This window comes from Porites lutea, chromosome 4 (genome assembly GCF_958299795.1).
Source record: "Porites lutea chromosome 4, jaPorLute2.1, whole genome shotgun sequence".
Lineage (NCBI taxonomy): Eukaryota > Metazoa > Cnidaria > Anthozoa > Scleractinia > Poritidae > Porites > Porites lutea.
Genome location: NC_133204.1, coordinates 18156328 through 18173593, shown reverse-complemented (window position 1 = coordinate 18173593; position 17266 = coordinate 18156328). Strand labels below are relative to the sequence as shown.

General features: G+C 39.6%; 1 long non-coding RNA gene across 1 annotated transcript; it reads right to left on the bottom strand.

The window, feature by feature from the left end:
- Positions 1-5782: 5782 nt before the first annotated feature.
- LOC140932746 (uncharacterized) lies at positions 5783-11528 on the bottom strand. The gene is made up of 4 exons (XR_012164997.1): positions 11428-11528; positions 10044-10095; positions 6789-7276; positions 5783-6268 (listed from the first exon to the last, which is right to left on the bottom strand). It is a non-coding gene; the product is annotated as an uncharacterized lncRNA (long non-coding RNA).
- Positions 11529-17266: the final 5738 nt, after the last annotated feature.

Sequence of the window (17266 nt, the reverse complement as noted above, 5' to 3'; positions counted from 1 at the left end):
CACGATTCTGTAATTTTTGGAGCTTATCACTCAAGTAACCACTCAAACAGTCCCAAATGGGGCTGCGGTAATCAAAATGAGGCATAATTAAAGCGTTATAAATTTGAATTGCAGTTTCTTTGGATATAAAGGGCCGCACACGTTTTAGGGCGCCCATAGCTGAAGACATATAGCTTTACAGCGGTTATATCGCAATACATATGATATATAAACCGACATCTTTTCCAAGTGATATGAGCACAAGTAATAAATTAGTTGTTTTTGTCTTACGACATCACTTTTTGAAATAGCGTTTCGAATGAACAAACATAAAGTAAAGGACCCTAAAGTTCATATTTACGATTATCATTACAAGCGTTTCGGGTTTCACCCACCCTCCTTTTAACAGTCCACTTAAATATAAAAAATAGCTAATTAATATAATCAAATGACGTTTTGCAAAGTCTTATTTGGGTGAAAATTTAATGGCATTTTCTCAGCAGCTACCAAAGGTGTGTCCTAAAGACCTGAAGAAAGAAAACAAGTATGTAGGAAAAAAGGTACCCTCGAAGCAAAGTATTGGTTTTGGATGGAAAAGCATGCGCGTGAGCATCGTTTAACCAGACTTTGGCTTCGCGCGCGCAGAGTTTCCCAGAGCTTACCCACGGAGCTCATTACATGTACAAGCTATCTATCCATCTGGGTAGAGAACTAAGCCATCAAGGCGCATGCTTGGATTGGAGTCTTGGGTCACCGGGTGAAAACCTCTGTAGTTTCAAGCGTTACGTTCAAGCTAACAGCAAGGTCTCTTTTGACCCTGTCACGAGCTTATCAGTCGTGTTTAGCCTGTCATTTCAAACCCATACATTTTTTCTGGGGGCTTCATTGTCAAGCTTCACCCAATTTCACGGCGCTCAAAATACAAAAGACGTCATATGAACCATATTAATGCTGCTTTTCACGGTTCCGTGACTTATGGCTGCCAGCTTGTTAAGAATAATAATAATAATAATAATAATAATAATAATAATAATAATAATAATGTTTATTCCTTATATTGCGCAGTCTAGCATGCGATAAAGATATGATCGAATGCGCATTACAACACTAAAATCTTAAAGTAATAAATGGCTAATCCAAATAATGATAATAATAGTAATAATAATTTACAATTTTCGGAAAACAATAAAAGTAAAATATGAGTTAATAAAAGAACTAATAAAAAGCTAATTTAAAAAGATGTGTCTTTAGTAAAACTTTAAAAATGTTCAATGATTGACATTGTCTAATTTCTAGAGGGAGTCGGTTCCATACTTTGGGCGCAGCATTTTCAAACGCCTTATCCCCGAGTGTCTTTTTTGTCTTTTTTGAGTGTGACCAAAAGCTTAAGAAATCGAAATTTATGCAAAAATGCATAACTTATTGGGTGACGTCGCCGGACAACATTATAGCGCTCAGAATTCAGACGTCTCTCTCTCCCCCGCGCCTCCACGGGTTAGGGGTTGGAGACGCATGACATTTCGGACTAACTACATGTTCAACTTTTACTTTCGTTGAAATCTCCATGCGAGGCTTTCCTCAATCCAAAAACGAAATAAACAAACCAGCTTCGAATAAAAGAAGAATATTCCTAGCAGCTGTATTTCATGTTAAGGCGACAGTGGAAGAACACGAATAGTTAAAAATTTGAAATGTTAAAAGAATTTTCCTGTAGTCCGTCTGCTTGAACTACCACAAACGCAACCATCGATCCCTTTGCGACACTTTCCTCGACGAAAACCCAAACAAACAATTTAGTTTTGAAAAGCAGGAAATGAAATTTGACAGCAGTTGTATTTCATTTGGTGGCGGCAGTACAAGAAGAACACGATACTTTTAAAACGTAACTGAAATAAAAAAAAAAAACCAAAACAAAACACTTCAGTTGTCGGCAAGTAGTCTGTCGGCGAAAAAATTTCAAGATGCTGCATAAGTTTTTATTCACGCATTAATTCACCTGTCAAAATTGTGACCAAGGGGGACGGAAGACTGGGTTAAATATTCCTGGAGCGTGACCAAAAGCTTGACCAAGCCCCCAAAATGCAAAGTCTTTCTTTCTTTTATTTCCGAAAGCTTTGTCGTAAGTCGAACACAAGGTACTTCAATTTCGATTATTACTCGAGCAACTCCGTTCGTTGCCCTTAACATGGTTAATTTCGCGCCAGAACAAAACGGAACGTACATGTCTGTGACTCCCTTCCCTACCCCAGTGTGGTTTTTGTCCCTACTCCCAGAGTCTGTGCGGCCTTCCGGCTTACGGGCGTACGCTGACGTCATAACCAAATTTTCTGGAATCGATCGGTTTCCATTTTCATTTAAGTATGGGGCTACACTTCGCACGCTTCGCGCGCGCGCGAATGCTTCGCTAATAACTGAGCCACCTTAAGTTTGTAACGGCGAACAAGCCAGAAATTGAGCTAGCACAATTGGTCAGAGGTAGATTGAGCATGGTCGTCCGGGTGATCGTAGTCTTGAATAGGACTGTTGTTGACAGTGACCGACGCTTCGACAACTTGTGCCGTGGTCATCTTCAGAGTCAAAATGAGTTGGTTATTGACCGGATCGGTCAATTAAGTCGCGATTTTTTTGGTTGTCTGTCATTTAAGCCTTGATGTTATTAGCTATGAAGACTAGAAATTTCATTGGTGCGTTTCGATCCTTCTAATATCACAGTTTAACAGTTGTTCATTGTTTTTCAAATTGTAGGTTGCCCAGTCATTCTCTCGTAATTTGTTTTGCTTGACTCTGTTAATAGGTCGTTTGTACGTTACCGGTAACTGTTGACTACGATTCAATGGCGTTTTGGTCAAAGCCTTCATGAATTCTATCAAAACTTTAATTTTAAATCATCAAATGTGCTGCAACGTTTAGGTAAGAAGGCCTACAAGGCAGTTTCTCACAAGTTGATTGCATGTAGACGCGTAGTCTAACGAACCTAGATGACAATGATCTGAACCATGTTGAGTCCGCGGTTCTCGCATTGTCATGCGGACATTCCCGTAAAAATTCCCCTTAGAGGACATAAAAATGGCGTCATAACGTTTTAGTGTCACGACTCGGTTTTCTACGAGCAGTAGAGTATTTAGTCACGAACATACGTGGTGAATGTTTTCAAGGAGTTTAGTCAAAGGTTTTGTTAAAGTGAAATTTGGCGGATTCATTATCGTCAGTGTTTTCAATTGATCCGATGATTTCTTGAATAACAATGGACGGAACCAAGTCATCTACCTTAGGTACCTTATTTTATGACCCTGAACGTCTCGTTCTGCGGACAGAAATAGGAAATTTTTCAAACTGACATCATGGAATAAGATTTTTTGTAGGCCACTGTTGGTTTCCCCGCGAAATGACGTCTCATCGGTTGAAAAAAAGAAGGTTAAAGGTTTGTTTATTGTGAAAAGTGTAGCCTGCGTAGCAGGCGTTTCCAGAGCAGGAGCAAAAAAAAAAAAAAAAGGGGAAGGGGGAAGGGGGAGGGGAGAAGAAGAAACGCTTGCCCGCAAGCGAAAATTTTTTTTGGGATCACTTTCTTGGGAACCAGGCTGAAATCAGCAACCAAGCCTCCTGATGGGTTGGACGGCCTGCGCCCAGATCCCCTGACGGTTAGAAGTGTGAAAGCAGGGGTACAGGGTACGGAATTTTTTTAAACTTTCGCGGGAAAGTTATCTATTAACTTTTTGGTTTTTTACGCGGGAAAGAAATGAAATTATCTCATCGAATGTCGCTGTGTGTGTACACGAACGTCCTGTCTTTGCGTTACTCTTTCTTCTTCGAATTAAAAATTTTAATTCTGACAGCAGTCGCTTCCGAAATGAATCCAAAGGGAATTTCCAACCTCGGGAATACTTGCTTTTTGAATAGCGTCCTTCAAGGTCTCCTGTCAGTGACATGTTTTGTAGAAGGACTCGCTGGCGTGAAGCACAATCGCAAGAAGTGCACCTCATCGAGAACAGGTATTGAAAACCTTCATTGTCGTTTAACTCGTAAGAGAACAATAAACATTGAGGCGGCCAGCCAATTGTTGAATTAGGCATATATTCGACAGCATTGTAATGCACTTACAGGTTTAAATAGCTTACCGTGCGAACACAATTTGCATAAGAGGCGGACCATTTAACTCTTGAGGGGGGGGGGAGGGTGGGTGATTTTGAAAAAACATTCCTGCAAGCGCTTGTGGTAAGAAAAAATTTGCATGCAGCACAAATGTAATAGAAAGCTTAAGGGAAAAAAAGGGAAAAAATATCCTGCCAACCAGATTGCTTGCTAGAAAAAAAAAAATTCTTTATGACCAGAAATCACCCATCCCTCCCCTCAAGAGTTAAACCTCGCACAACCACCACCTAATTATTATATATATTTATTTATAATAAGCCTCATAGTAATTAAGGTTATAATAAAGCTGGAAACAAGAAATGAAAAAGGAAGAAAGTAAAAAGAAAACATTGCAATATTTTTTCGGGCAACAAAATGAACAAGTAGTCAAAGTGGAGTTATTATTATTTGATACGCTTAATTCACCAGTCCTTTTGAATCGTTGATCTGTGTTATTGCTTTGTTTTGAAAATAATAAAAGGTTTTCATTAGAGCACAAGTGAAACTCAACATATCTTATTAGTCATGTTCCTGGCCAGGTATTGACACAAAGGCTTTTCTACCATAATCCACAAATTATTCTAGGTCGGTTGTGCTTGCTGTGTAGCACTCTCAATTTTCTGAACTTGTATGGGACTGTGCCTGGAATAGTTCGCCCAGCAACATTGGTTTCCTGTCTACCACAAGTTAGTAGCCTAATTCAAAAGGGCCAGCAACAGTGTGCAGCAGAGTTCTTTCAAGAATTTTGCAGGGTACTTGGACTCACTGCAAACCAGTACAAGAGTCAACATTTAATTCCTGCCAACTGCAACCTTGCCTTTCTGCGATCCTTTTTCTTTGAGCTTAGGAGTGAAGTAATGTGTTCATCATGTAGCAGTGTCACTTCTACCACTACAATGGAAACTATTCTCCCACTACATATCACAAAGGTATGAATAAATGTTATGAAGAATTATTTTTTTTCATTTTACATCTCTGAAGGCAGTCCCAAAGACAAATACCTAAGTACACAAAAAAAATTAGTACCAGGCAGACCACAATAAAAGTCATTGATCCTGATTTTGCTAATTCAACAAAATTTAATAATTATTTACATTAAAAAATGGAATGTTGAATGTTGACACAAACCTGACAACAGGAAAATGCAACTTAGGAACCTCATTGAAATACCATGTGATTCTTTTTGATGCTAGAGCAGTGGTTTATCCAAAGGATAGTAAGTACATCTCACCTTCACCTTCCAATATTAGACCCTGAGTGTGTGGAAACCTGCTTTTCAATTCAATTTACACACTGTATTCCAATTCTCTCCCCCCTTCCATCCCTTACATTTTATCACCCTCCCCACCCCCCCCCTCCCCGAGCCTCAAGAGGTTCTGTGATACACATATTTCTAGTAAATATATTATTAAGTCTGGCGAGATACATTTTGCAGGTAAGATGATTCAACGGGCCAAAGTTATATGTCTAATTACTGGTGGCTATTATTCCCTCTTTTTCCTGTCCTAATTTTTTTTCTTTCTTTATTCAATTGAAAGGGTTGCACTGTACAGAGCTTCTTGAAGGATTATTCCCACCCAGTGGAACTGGAATCATCTTATTATTGTAGCAGGTAACAAAAGTGCAATAATGTTCAACTCAAACACAAACCAACATACACAAGCAAAAAACAACATAAACAAGCAACTTGTTATGTTTATTAAAAAAAGGATTTATTCAAAAATGTAAAAGTAAGTCAACCTGGCCTTAGGTAATCTGTTTGTCCTCTGGTAAATGTTGAATTATTTCTGTTCCATTTTTACCCCATCAGTTGCTGAAAAAGTACTGATGCATGGAAGAGGTTGCTCACATGCCAATCCCCTCCGTCATTGTGCATTCAGATTGTAAGATTTCAAAATGATGGTAAAAAGCTTGGCAACTTGATAGATTACAAGGAGAAAGTTTTTTTTCCGGAACACCATAACTCTTCAGACAAAGGAACCACAGCAACTGATGTCTCATATCAACTGAAAGCTGTTATTGTCCATGAAGGCACCAAGATTTCCTCTGGTCATTACATTTGTTACTTCAAAAGAGGAGACGAGTGGTATTATTCAAGTGATGCCACTGTCCGCCAGTCTTCAGCTCTGGAAGCCACAAGCCAAGAAGCATACCTCCTTTTCTATGAGAAAGATGACGTTGAAGACGTGCAAGAGCTTAGACACGTTTCCGCAATGTCAAGCAATTTAAAGGTAAAAAAAATTGTCAACCCCAAGTGCCCCTTAAGACCCAAAAAGGCAAGATGTTTCCTATCAAGTCTTCTATCCCCCCTGGTTACTACACATCAAAAGCTGGAAAACCTGGAATTTTCAAGACTGCTACTGGAAGTGTATCCTGGAAATATTCCACTTTGGACACAGCATCTATCAGAAAAGCAGAAGGGATTGCCATGGCTGGGGTTGAAATTGTAGGGCATCCTAGAGTTAAAGCATGGGAGCCAACTGATGTTGAGAAGCTCCTTCCAGCTAAACACAAGATCAGTGAAGGAAAACTTTCCAATTTTGTAATGGACTATCTTTTTTTGCTAATAGAAAATCAGTCTCGAGCCAGTAAAGATAATGTTTCTACTGTCAACTCTGATGTCTACAACAACATGACACATTTCTCAATGAATACCTTTTTGAAGCGTAAATATGACTTACTGTATCAGAATCTTCCAACATCTGACACAATCCTGTGCCCTGCACTGCATGGGGATCACTGGTGCCTTGTTGTCATTGAGATGAAACAGAAGAGAATGGTTTACCTTGACTCTTTGTATAATGGTGTTGGTGCCTTAACTGCGTTCACAAGGTTCACTAATTTTTTAGAGTGTGTGTTTGTCAGCCAAAGCAAAGTAATTGATTGGAAAGAATGGCAGTATTATGTAATTCCATCTACTGAAATTGAACAACAATCCAATTCAGTTGACTGTGGTGTCTTTGTTGTGAAATGGGCACAACATATTGCAGAGGGACGGCCACTGGACTTTTCACAGAAGCAAATTAATGACTTCAGATATTCCTTGATCTTGGATATCGCCAATGGTGGCCCCCTTTGCAACATGTCCACAGAACCAGATCATCATTCGGTGGAATGTTATGGTCTCTCCAAAGACAGTGTAATAGACACCAATCCCTCTTGCACAAGTCTGAAAGGAAAGGCACAAAAGACACATTACCCATCAGATTCTGATTCTGACTTTGAAAGTCCTAAAAAACGACCCAAAAAAGATCCTGAGTCAAATTCCCATATTACCCCCTGTAATACAACAGCAAGCCACATAGATGACCACACATATGCCAAAGATGCAGATCAAGCTGATTCTAGTAGAAGCCATCAGATTCCACAGTCTGTTCAAAAAGTATTGCCAACTGGTTATCAATACAGCTGCCATGAATTCAGAGAAATTCCATCACAAAACTTTACAGGTGCACCGCAAGAAAACTTCTATGTAAAATTGTCCGTAAGTAACATCACAACCAAGGAAGATGTTGACCAGTGGCTGCAGCAATTTACAACATCTTCAAATATTAAATACAATGCACAGGGTGGTTACAAGCGAAAGGGGGTAAAAGTCATTTATGCACAATGGTACATTTGTCAGTGTAAACGCAAGAAATTAACAAAAAAGCAAGTGGCAGCAAAGGAGGCTGCACTGAAAAGAAAAGAAAAGAGGCACAGGACACACAAAGACAACAGTGACAAGGAAGGATGCAAGTTGCACTTGCTATCAAAAGCAAGGGAAAAGAAAACAGATTGTGCGAGCAAAATGTCCATTAGAATTAACAGAAAAAAAAGTACCGGTATGCCATTTCTGTGTGAAATAGAGCTTTGGTGGAACCACAATCACAGTGTGGATTGCTTTCATTTAACTTCATTTTGCCCTATTTTGCCAGCAACCAAAGAAACATTTTTTGCTTATTTTGAAGAGGGTATGAGTGCCTCAGAAGCATTTCATCATCATGAAACCCTGTTGATGAAGGATCCAGTAACTCTCATGCTACTGGCCGATCGGAGAATGTGCCCTTCTCTGAGAGACGTTAACAATTTACATGACAAATGGCTGGTTGAAAAGAAGGGTCCATCGAATGGATCTGCAATGTTTGATCGCCTGGAAGAAATTGTTGATGACTACAACAAGAATAATGCAGATAAGGGAGGCAAGTGTTACTTGCAAAGGGTTAATGGAAATGGTCCAGACAAACAAGATCTCATCTTATCCATATGCACCCCTTTGATGTCACGTGTACATGAAACTAGGCAAGCTGGTGAGATGGCCTTTATGGACTCATCAGGGAGCCTTGATCGATACAACAACCCTGTCTTCTTTATGTGCACTCATCATCCGTGTGGAGCATTACCTCTTGGAGTCTGGGTAACATCAAGCCAATCACAGCCATGTCTTGAAAACTGTCTGGAAAAATTGAAATTCATTCTGCCAAGTCATGCTTTTGGTGGTAAAGGTCCCCAAAAAGGACCTGAAATTTTCATGACAGATGATGACACTGGCCAGAGACAAGCTCTTAGAGTCCACTGGCAACAGGCAACACTCCTGCTGTGCATTTTTCACTTTTTGCAAGCAACATGGAGATGGCTACTGGACTCCAAACACTCCATTTTAAAGGATGACAGACAACACTTGATGTCCATAATGCAAGACCTTGTGTTTGCCAAAACCCAACAAGAATTTGAAGAGATTGTGCAGTTTTTTCCATCAGACACTGTATTACAGAAATATTCCCCATACAAAGAATATTTAAACAAGGCCATAGATAGAAGGAAGGAATGGGCACTTTCTTACAGAGGAAATCTGAGAACACGAGGCAATAATACAGACAACTACACAGAGTCTATGATCTTTGTTTTTAAATGTGTAGTGTTACAAAGAATGAGAGCTTACAACCTTATTGAGTTATTTAAATTTATCACAGAAGACTTAGAAATGTACTTTCAATGAAAACTCCTTTCCTTGGCTTTTGGTAAACCACAAAATCTACACCTTGCATCACGTTGTTTTGGGAGATCAGCTAGCTCTGTTAGTCAAAGCACAATAACCATAGATGAAAAAAATCCAAGCAAATTCCATGTGCCCAGCAGGGAGGACAACAACATCATATACACTGTTGACTGTACAATAGGAACCTGTACATGCCCACAGGGAACAAGTGGAAATGCCTGCCCCCACCAAGCAGCTGTGGCATTGAAATTTGGAATAAGCAACATAAACTTTGTTCCTCAAACAGCAAAGGAGAGATTCAACCTTGCTATTCTTGCTGTTGGGAATAACAACAATTTCAGTGTCACTCAGTTTGTAAGCCTTCACCAAAAAGAAATTGAAAGCAGTCCTCACTTCTACAAAGACCAAGACAAGGATCATGATGAACAGCAAGTAATATTACCTTCAATGCCTGCTGACTCACAAGAAAGTATTAGCACAGAAACCAATGACAACTGCATCAGTTCACAAACAGATGCCAATTTGCCAGATGCTGAGTTATCAGTTGACCAAATAATTAAGCTTCACCAACAAGTCTCCCAAGATATTGAGTACAAGCTTAGAACAAGCGATACTAACTTCAGGCTCTGCTATTATAAATACCTGACTTTGTATAGGAAAATCATTTCAAAGTGTAGGGGACAAGCACCAGTTGCTTCACTTGCTACTGCCTATGCACAGTTTGGAAAAGATAGGGGTGGAAATTATTTGCCAGTCTTGCATAACAACTCAAGAATTAAAGTACAACCAACAGCTATTTCCAGAAGGAAATCTGGCATAAAATCTACAAGTGCACAACCAAGTGGTCGTCGTCCCATGTTATCAAACAGTAGCAAAGATGCCAACATGAAAGTTAGAAAAACATTCAACAGTCAAAAAAGAAAGAGAAACCTTGCCCAAAACATCAAGAAAAACTTACCTAATGCTGGTCCTAAAAGATAGAGCAATCTCTGAAAGAAGTTCTGAATCCACTGTGTTAGAGGAGGCAAAAAACATAGAAATGGCTTAGCATTAATACGGTCATGTGTAGAACTTTTTTCCCTTGCAATTAACTTTGATTATTGAAACAATTACAATAATATCCATAACACAGATGGAGGACTCCATGTAGGTTCATTGTAACTTGGCAACAATAAATTGTTATTCACAAGAGTGAAAAATCACTAATGTCATGTTAGATTACTGATGTCAGATCTGTTTTGAAGTTAGACCATATCAGGGACCAGGGAGCATGTTAGAGGTGCAAGCTCTTCCCCTTCCCAGTGCCACTACTGGAAAGTTTTGACATTTTTGAGATTCTGACAACACCAAAAACACATTTATTTCTAACAGTTCGGAGATTTTATCAAATTATTATGACCATTCGGTCAGTTTTCTGCACAAAAAACGTACATTTAACAGAATAAATTGTGTTTGCTTTATAACACAAATATTATAAGCACTAAATTTTATTGTAAATGTAATATTTCAAAAAATCCTGATGAAGTTGTTGGTGGGGGCTCTACTCTTCACCCAGCCCCATAGCTTCCTGGTCCCTGAGTATTCAACATAGAACTCTGGAAAAAGCTTAACCTTAGTAACAGACGCAAAAAGTGTGTTTGGCAAGCCATTTTAACTCCTGTCATTGGCAAGATGAGTCCCAGAAGCACATTTCTAGGTAGGCCTCAGTAAAAATAGTAGTTGCATTTCCTAGGGTTAGGGTTAGGGTTATATATGTTGTGGTTCAATTTTATTCTTGGTTTCAATTCTATTCCCCTTTGTTTTGAGGTATGTATGTATGATAATGAGTTGTAAAACAAAAGGACATAAAATTTTAAACCAAGGATGAAATTGAACCACAACATATACATACATGCATACACAATCTTTATTTAAACACAATAGCTTTTTTTTTTTGGGGGGGGGGGGGGGGTAATAATATGATGTAATTATATCTGTTCAATATAACAAAGTTAATGATGTTGTTGTTGTTATATGCGTTGTTGTTATAGTTTTTAAAGCTCTTAAAGCTTGTGGGGTCGTGTATATCACCTCAAATTAAATTTCAACTCCAATCTATACAGATGCCGATAATTTTTCAACAGTGATTGAAATCAGCTTGTCTTAGTTTGTCAGGATCAAGGTTATACAATAGCAGAAAAAACAACTAAAGTCTAATTTCGTAGAACTTAGAAGTTTATTATTATATTTTAAGCTTATTTCATGCTTAAAAGGGGTTGGACAATGCACATTGTAAATTTATCAAGCAAAAAGAGAAGATAAAAAATATTAAAACAAATATTAAAACACTGACTGCGGCTTACCTTTCGGTATTAAATGTAAAAGTTTCCAGCTTTACTGCAATAAGACTTCGGCTGCCAGCTAAACTTGACATTGCATACAAATGGCTCAGAAAGGATTGGAAACTAAATGGGAAGGCTTGGTTACTATTCTAAGCTTAGTTTCCAAGCTCTCAAGGAAGTGATCCCAAAAAAAATTTTTGCTGCCCGCAAACCCCACGATTCTGAAAAACGCCCCTTGATATTTCACGGTTCGGTTGATTTGTAAATTGACAGCTCGTCAAAATAGAAGATTGGATAACCAGATTTGTAAAATTACTTTGTTCTCTAATAGAACACGTTCCAAAAAAACTGTAATAAAAAAGGTTTACGATAAAAGAAGGTTAAAACTCTGAGCGGTTGCTGCGGAATTTCTTGTTTTTTATTGTGTGGCTTTATCTCGTCTGAAACCTTGTCGAAACGTTAAAAATGATTTGTCCGGAACAATTCACTCCGCCGGCTATAAGGTTTGCAGAGCTGCTGCTCTTCAGCCCGTGTCGAAACGTTCTCTACAATACATGCCGCTAAATTACCAATAAACAAATTAAAATAGTCTTTTCATTTCAAAAAGCTGATAAGTCGCTTGTCCAAGGCGGCTCTAGCTAGTGTCGAGTACCGATCTTATGATTTACGTCGATGTTATCTCCAACAAACAGTCCATTTTTTCCAGTCAGATCTGCACGCCGTCATTCCCAATAAATTGGCCTTCCCTAGTCTCCACTGGTCGATCTCCAATTATACTTTGAAGACTTTGATCTTATAAACCTTCGCACAAACACGATTCAAATAAACATCAGTCCAAAGCATTTGTAATCTGCGAAATCAGATGAAACCAGATCTGTGACGCACGTAAACAAAGTATACCTGGTTTGATTGATGTTTCGAGTGCTAAGTAATCAACACTACCAGCACCGCGCCAATCAGAAGCTGCGTTCGTGGGCGAACGCAGTTTTTCAAAATCGTGGGGTTTGCGGGCAAGCGGTTCCTTCATTCCCCTCCCCCTCCCCCGTCCTTTCTTTTTTTTTTTGCTCTCGTCCCAACTTTCTCGACGAACTCGCGAGGAAACGCTTGCTGTGCAGGCTATGAAAAGTGCACTTAGCTTATCCAGCTAGTTTACAAGCATACCGCTAAAATGCTTAGAAACAAATAATTGAAATACAACATAACAGGATTAAAACCCCCAAGTGGCAGGAGGCAACCAGATGACTATTTACAAGCGTGGCCGAGGATTCAGCTCGGGACGACCGAGAACAAATCCAGCAAGTGGCAGGAGCGAGACTTGATACCGGGACCGCCGGATTGCGAGTTCGACGGGCTGACCACTCGGCCACTCTTCTTCCTTGAAAGCAAAATTAGAAGAAAATCCCTTCGCGGCCCGATCAATAAGAAGCGACGCATCATCAGTTAGTCATCAGTATGGAAATTCTGCTCTCGTTGCCCAGAGTTCAGGCTAGATATTTTGGAAAAATTTGTGGTTCCACAACTGCAAACCGCTCATCGCCAATTTCACATTGTTTTAAAGGCTTGCGGTCCTAAAAGACACCCAATTCAAGACGTTATTAGTAAAACTGTATACCCTAGGCCTTTTAAAAACTCAGGACCCTGCCGTAACCTCGCGCAGACTTCTGAAAACCATACCTTGTTCGGCGGCAAAAACTCGTTTAGGTCAAATGAGGTAGAGCCCCCGGGGGGGCTCCGCCCCGAGGTCCAATCCCCTCCCCTTTTGTATTTAGAATTTTTTTAAAAAAAGTAGCCCTTTTTGTATACCTTGCATTGACAAATCAGACCTTTTTCACATACCTACGTAGTTTAGAACTTTGCATGCCGTTTAACCACTGTTAAACGTATTGAATAAATTGCAGAACCGGCAAATTTTCTGGACTTTTTCAGAGCCATAAAATCCTTCTTTTAGCCGTTTTAGGTCCTTTTACAGCTAGACCGAAATGACAGATTTCCCTACCCTTCCGTGACTCTTCCGTATACTATACCTAGTGAAATCCCTACAATACTTTCATATACCTCAAACCTGAAAAAGGTACATAGGTACCCCTGTGGGCCGGAACCTCCCCTTATAGGCCATTATAGGAACTACCCCACCCCTACCCCCCGGGGGAGGGCTGCAATAAAAACGAGACAGGACAAATATTCACACAAATACAGTGAAACCTCTATTAAGCGGACAGCCAGCTAAATGCCGCGTCACGCAAAAGCCTGGATTAATAACCACGGCACTGATCCACGGTTCCGAAATTAACGTCTTATATTTCCCTTTATAACGAACCCCTGTTCAGCGGACACCTCTATCACTAAGATAAAATGTATTAGGCTAATTTTTATTGTTAAAAACTTCTATTAAGCGGACACCGGACTGAATTGACAATAGTAGTATTGGATTATGTCGTTGAAATACGTAGTGTAGTCGATTAATAAAGATAAATCAATTCATTTAGCTTTCAATAAACTGTAGCCTCCCCGCAGACGTCCTTTGGGGTTCGTTTGTCACGCATTCATTCTCCCCCACGGAGTCCGTGGGGGAGAAATGAATGCGTGACAAACGAACCCCAAAGGACGTCTGCAGGGAGGCTAAATAAACTGTAGATTAGACCGATACATCCGGCTGTTGTCATCCGCGATCAAAGTTCACCTGAAAGTCTTGCACAAAGTACAGTACAGCTTCCTTAGCTTCCTTGACAATATGGAACTTTTAGACGCTACTCGGGACTTTAAGATGCCACGACGGCGACGACAACGAGAACGTCAAAAAATCAATTGGTTCAATAGGCAAAACAACAACTCTGCACGTGCATCTCGATCACAGAGCAGAGTAACTGTTGAATGTTAATAGTTAACAAACATTGCACAATCTTTACAAACCTCTATTAAGCGGACACTTGGGAAGGTCCCGAAAGTGTCCGCTTAATAGAGATTTCACTGTAGAAGCATTCTTTCTTCTGCGAACTCACTCTTTCATATTTTAATATATAACAATTTGTGACACCCGAAACTTTATGCCGCCAATTTGATGTACTTCAGGGAAAGTCAATCAATCAGTCAATCAAACACGGTAAATGGCTCAGCAAGCTGGTTTTCAGACATGCCGTGTAACAATTACAAGATACACAAATTAAAACTAGTGATTAACTTACAATAATTTAGCACAATAATTTACAATTTTATCTGTTCCTATCGACTCTTATAAACGTGACTATCTAGTTTGTTTGGTAAGCAAGACTATTAATATTAGTAAAAAAGAGTAATAATTTGAAATACAATATAATAACAAGAATCGAGTCATTAAAAATATAAGATAAAAACATAATAAAACGTTATATCCTAGGATATCGCGAGTTTAAAGCTTGTAAGATCCCCTGTCTCACGTGTTTCATTTGACATTTGGTTCCAAGCCATTGCACCCCTATAAGACAATGAACGCTTAAGAAAATTTGTTTTAGGTAGGGGTAATTGGAGCTCATAGTTAGAACCCCTCAAATTATAGTTATGAAATTCGGAGGTTCTGTGAAACTGCGCCCGAAGGCACGTCGGACAATTATTATTGAAATTTTAAACATCGTAACTAAACTAACTGAAGTCCGCGTGTGTTTTCAGGCCGTTGTTATCTATAAGTCTTCCCACAGGTGTTTTGTCATGACGTTTTTTTCTTTCCGGTCCAAAGGCGATAAACCCTTTTTGGTTTTAATCTCATCTCCCAGGTCCTTTTCATATGAGAGTCAATCCTCGGGGAATCGTGCTTTCAAAAAAGTGAAAAGCTCAGTAGAGCTTACATTAAAGGTCTCCGACCAGCTGCAGTACTGTGCACCATCCAATGGAGTCATTATAATTACGATGATGGGGAAATGAATACTTCTTTCATATTGCGTGCAGGCACAGAAATACTGAACGATTGTCAAGTGGTAAGTGTCACTCACATGATGCGGAGTTGTCTCATTCACTAAATTCATCAAGTGTTTGGTGACACGGATTTTTTTTTTTTTTTTCACAAAAACTATTACCAAAACAACTGTTTAATATTTCGATGCAGAGAAGTGTTTAAGACAGTTTAAGACAACCGAAGAAACCTGTATTAATTACAGGCGAATATTTTCAGGAACACAACAGCTCGCCCCGCAGTTAAACGGATTTTAAAAACTGATAGCTGGCGAGTATGCTGTCTGGAATGTCTGATGTAAAAGGGGAGAACGGCATCAGCTTGCACACTTAACATGCACTATGTGGTTGATAATCACGTGCATAGCTTTGTTTGCTTTCTGGGAAAAATACAGAGGAAAAAAAAAGAGACCCGCTCAGGGGGCCCTCAGAAAAGCTTCACCATACGAGGAGGCTACGCCTTGAGGTCCGACCCCTTACCTTTCTATATATACCATTTCTGACAGAAAAGGTACCCCTTTCGTATACTTAACAAAGAGTAACCCTTCCATAAACCTAGTCACTAAGTATGTTAGAACTAAGTTAGAACCCCCCCCCGGGGTTAGAACCTTCCATCCCCTTTAATCTCTGTAAAAAGCGCTGTCTTAAAAGACTTTTTTTTTAAATATGAATAACTGACAAAACCAGAACGTTTCCTTGACTTGTTTCAGCCATATATAGAATCCGTTGGGCCTTTTGAGCCTTTTACCGAACGAAATGACAAATTCTCCTACCCGTGCTTCAACTCGTGCAATCCCTACTCTTTCATCATGATACCTAAAGCCTAAAAACAGGTAAACCTTTTGGTCTGATGGAGCCTCCTAGTATAGGTCATTTTAGGGAGTACTTCCCCACCCCACCCCCCCCCCCCCCCCCCAGAGACTAAAGAAACGAAACAAGGGGGGAAACACCGATCGCGAAGGAATTTTATTTCGGTAATGAAATTTCTATTGCAAGTAGCTTGAAGAGAAAGAATAAAAGACGTCGTGATTATAAAAGACGAAGTAAGATATAGTGTACGTGATCAAAAAATCTTCTGAGGTTTGGGAAGGAGGAAGGTCGCGATTTGTTTGTTTTCGTTTGACTTTTGCATGACAGGGCTTGAGTCCGTCAATAAGTCGTTTGTGGGCAGCTCAGCGAGATAAAAAATACACCAGCCCCTCGCCACCCTCACTACTCGTCCACGGCAAGGGGCGCAGTATTTGAATTTTGAGTTGGAGAGGGGTGGGGAGAATAAAAAAGATTTCTGTTTTTTTTTTTTCAGCAGAATGACCAACAAGGTAGATGTTTCTTTCAGCCGCACTGATAGTAACAGTGGTGTTGAGGCTCAAAAAACAATTTTATACCAATTGCTTAAGAGTCCCAACTCTTCGGACTGTTCTAACCTGCGATCACGCGGTTCTACTTCCCTTTTTGTTTTGGAGGCGAGAGGAAAAGGACGCCTGATATATTTACTTTACGCGGCGTTCTTTCTTCCTCTTTTCCCGTCCACCGACTTTCGCGCTATCCCCGAAAAAAAAAAGCCTGATCGCCGGTCAGGCCAGGATTGAACTTGTATTTTCACTTTTGTAAACACATTGCAATTTGTTTTATCATGAGAAAATGTTTATAGACCACCTATTATTTTCATTGCATAATTATCCATTTTCATTGTATAATTTTACAAAAGAACAGACCGACTATTTCAATCATCATAAAGATGTCACAAAAATTTGAGAAGCCTAAACACCACTCTTTACTATTGGTGCGACTAAAAGAAAATATCTGCCTTTTATCAATGAAAAGAGATCAGTCTTCTAAGGATACATCAAGTATAAATTTCTTAACTCCCCCGTCCGCCAAGCCTCCTCCCTCCCACCCCACCCCTCTAACTCAAACGTCAAATCGTTCGCGTTCGCTC